We start from the raw sequence: 4,217 nt of genomic DNA, 5'->3' as shown, positions 1-4,217 counted from the left end.
GAAAATTAACCCTCATGGTATAGATTTTAAATTTTGGTATATTTTTACTAGATTTGTTGCGACGAGCCATCCCATGGAATATCCACAATTATTTGTTGCTCATCTAGGTATCAGAGTAAGTTTCTTTGGGTATTTTGTGGGAAATTGCAAGAGATAAAATTAGTTTAAGCAGAAAGACATAAAACCTCAACCATGGCCAATGAATTGATTGATGATAAACCTTGAGATCTAGTAGAGGAGAGGTTTGCGTGGCTAGAAGCACAAGTCATAGATATAAACCGTAATGAAAACCTCTTCATGGAAACCCTAACTAATAATCTTGGAACTCCGTTTTCTCAGCAGCCTTCCCTCCCCTGGACATACGGCAGTCAGGTTTTACTATCGGTTACAATGGTCGAAGAAGACCTCGTGGATTACGAGGAGGACCCCATGCCAGAACAGGAGATTTGGGCTCATCAAGCTGGCCCGAACATGGGCCCCTGGTAGAATAAATCGCTTCGGACGATAGCTGCTTTTCAGTCGCCACAACACCCGCCCTCCTCTGGTAAACGACACCCTCCTGCTATCAATGTTGATGACATACCCGGTTTGGAATCCCCCCCCCTCTCCGGCCACTCTGAATCTCCTCGGCACTAGTCTTCAGGCATCGCCCACCTTTGACTCCCCCTTGCCTCATCCCCCGCACCATTCTTTGCCTATGAACCCTCCTTCCATCTCCTTGGCTCTGGCTGGCCCTTCAAATCTCCCGCACCCTGCACAGTCCTTCATACATCCGAGCTCGTGTAGCTACAACCCACACTCCCCGATTCGATCTGGCTGCTTCAGTTCTCCCATTCCAAACCCTAGACCTGCAATATCTGCTCAGCTAAGCTCCTCGGAAGCATGCAGAAGTTTACTCAGAGAACATCCCACGGGCCGTCGCACGGACAAGCCCAAAAAGGGCCAGTGCCCCAGAGCGGTGGACACTGACATAAATATGACTTTTGGAGAAGACGTTCCTATGGTTGACGCTATTAACACGGCGAGGAAAGTTCTTATTGGACGTGTACAAGGTAGGAACTATTCAGTGGAGCGTCTGCGTCAATGGACCATGGAGATTTGGGGTTCACTGTTGAAATAACTTCCAGTAATTAGGGTTTTGGCCAAAGGTTGGTTTGCCCTCCGCTTTCATAGGGAGGAGTACATGGACTGGATATTATCGTGCTACTGGCATATTGAGCTTGCTCCTATACTGTTGAAGACATGGGATCCACTCTTCGATCCGGAGCGTGAACAATTGGGAGCAGGGCCTATTTAGGTTAGACTTCCTGGTTTGCCCATGCAGTTTTGGACTCCTCAGGTTTTCAAACGTATTGGCAATGCACTGGGGACTTACCTAGAGCACGACCAGTCCTATGAAAAGACCGGCATTATGACTATGGCGAGGATTTTGGTACACCTTGACACCAGGGAGGGGTTTGAAGAAAAAATCGCTCTTCACAGGAGACATTTCTCGCACAAACAACTTCTGGACTATGAAGGAGTCTCATTTCGTTGTAGGAGGTGCCACAAAGTGGGTCACCTATATAAGGATTACCCACTGCTTTCTTCGGTGACTACAGAGACCTCTCAGGGGACCAAGCACCATATCTCAGAAGAGATGAATAAGGGAGATCAGCAACAAGGACAGGCACCACCTGAGGTTGCGGTGGGCGCTACACAAAAGGCAAAAAATCGGCAAAGGGCTTCGACCTCACCTCCACGGACTCACTCCAAATCTGCTGCGGAAGCGCCTCCTCTCCCGGGTAATGGATCTATCCCCATAACCTCTGCACTTTTTTTAGATGTTATGTTTTCTACTCTGCATTCACCCATGCATCCCCCTTCCACGGCTCTTAGCTCTATCCCTTCCATCCCATGCTCCATCTTTCCTCCTCCCCCCACTTTCTCTACTACACCTACTTCCCACAGGGATTTTTCCACTCCCCCATCTCATACATCCTCCCCTTCTGGGACGGGATCCCATCCCTACAACCTCAGATCCAGAGCTCGTCATTTAACTCCCCATTTTGGTTTGGGCCACTCCCCCGAAAGGACCAAGAAAAATAAACCTACCAGAGGGCGCCCATCCAGGATCAAAACATCCATCAAGACGGCGGTGGCTGATGTAGCGAGGGGCCGTCAATACACCATTGAAAGGGCACTTAGAGCAATTGAGCCCTCCACCCCTGTCTCCCCATGATTTGGCTCTCCTATAACTGCAGGGGATTAGCCAACCCCATAAAGAGATTGGCTCTTAAACGTCTATTACATGGTTCCAATTGTGACATCCTCTTCCTACAAGAAACCCTTGGCACATCTTACATCATTACCAGAACCCTCCTCTCTATCCTTTCAAGCTAGGTTTTCCAGGGTATGGATGCTATTGGTAGATCCGGTGATCTTGCAATAGGTATAAACCCTAAATCTGTCAAGCATATTTCCTCTTGGGGCGGTTTGGGTTTCATTGGAATGGATATTTTTGTGAGTGAGCTCGGGTACCAGTTAAAAGTGATAAACATATATGCCCCAAATCATAACAGAATGGAGTTTTGGCACAATCTGTTGGAACACAATCTTGTCTCAAGCACCACCATTATTGGGGGTGACTTAAATTTTTCTTTGGGAATGGAGGAATCTTGGGGACATCATTCACAGATCGACCCTATATCGGACCAGATGAGCACTCTACTGGATACCTTCAAACTTGTTGATGTTCCAATGAACAAGAAATTGCCCACATGGCATAACAGGAGGACGGGTGAAGCTGCCCTGGGTCGGAGATTGGATCGTTTCTTGATTCATGAAGATCTCCTCCGTACCCTACCCTTATACAGACAATGGGTTGGTACTGGAGGATCTTCTGATCACCTCCCCATATATCTACAAATCTCTGGTCCCTCTAAAAAGCCTCGTGCCCCCTTCAAATTCTTTACTGGATACCTAAAAGACCCAGATTTCATCAATCTGGTAACTGAATTCTGGAGAGCACAACCCCCTCTCAGGGAGCAGAGAATGGCAGCTGATTTCTATGTTCGACTTAAAAAACTCAGGACTATGACAGAGGAATGGTCAAGGCAGAAGAAATTGAGAGATGAACAGAACCTAAAGGTCATTGAATTACAGATAGCCCAGCTCACGGATGAAAAGGGGCTTGGATACTTAACGGATGATACTAAACTCCATCTGATAAGCCTGGAAAACCAAAAGGCAAAGATTCTACTTGAAAAGGAAGAACAGCGGAGGCTGAAAAGTAGGGCTATTTGGCTACAAGCGGGAGATGGAAATACTAAGTTCTTCCACAATTTTGCCAATGGTAGAAAGGCCACCAACACCATTTGGCAGCTACCCTATGAGCTAGATGGATGGGCCTCTACTCACCCTCAATTAGCCAAGTTGGGGAATACCCATTTCAAAAGTCAATTTACTGCACCGGCAGCCATCACCCTCCCGGACATCATTAACCTGGCAGGCCATTTCCCTAGGTTTGTGGATCCGGATGATGTGGAGGATCTGATACAACCTATCACCATGGAGGAATTGGAAGGAACACTTAAATGGTTCAAGAAGGACAAGAGTCCTGGCCCGGATGGCTGGCCGGTTGAATTCTACACGGCTTTTCTGGAGCTGCTGGGACAGGACCTGCTGGCGGTCATTGAAGAAAGTAGAATCACAGGACACATCCACCCGCCCATCAACTTCACCTATTTGGCTTTGATCCCTAAGACTGATTCACCAGCCTCTTTTAACGATTTCCGCCCCATATCCCTTTGCAACTGTCTGTATAAAATCATTTCCAAAATCATAGCCAACCGCATCAAGCCCATTTTATCTAACCATATCTCTCAGGAGCAATTTGCTTTCCTCCACCATAGACATATTCAGGATGCTATTGGCTCAGCCCAGGAAGCCCTTCACTCCATTAAGCACAAAAATCTCAAGGGACTTACTCCCAAAATAGATCTATCAAAGGCTTTCGACAAAGTGAATTTTCTATACATCAAGATGATTATCAATCACTTGGGCTTTCCCCCAGCTCTCATCAACTGGATCATGGAGTGCATCTCCTCTATTTCGTTTGCCATTCTCATCAATGGGTCTGCAACTCCATCCTTTAATATAGATAGAGGGATAAGGCAGGGATGCCCTTTATCTCCACTACTATTCTTATTAGTTATGGAAGGATTGAGTAGGTTAAT

This window comes from Pinus tabuliformis, chromosome 2_1 (genome assembly GCF_031772625.1).
Source record: "Pinus tabuliformis cultivar Carrire ecotype Pingquan chromosome 2_1, CPIR1, whole genome shotgun sequence".
NCBI classification, from domain to species: Eukaryota; Viridiplantae; Streptophyta; class Pinopsida; order Pinales; family Pinaceae; genus Pinus; species Pinus tabuliformis.
The sequence above is the reverse complement of the archived record's forward strand: the minus strand, read 5'-3'. Positions refer to the sequence as shown.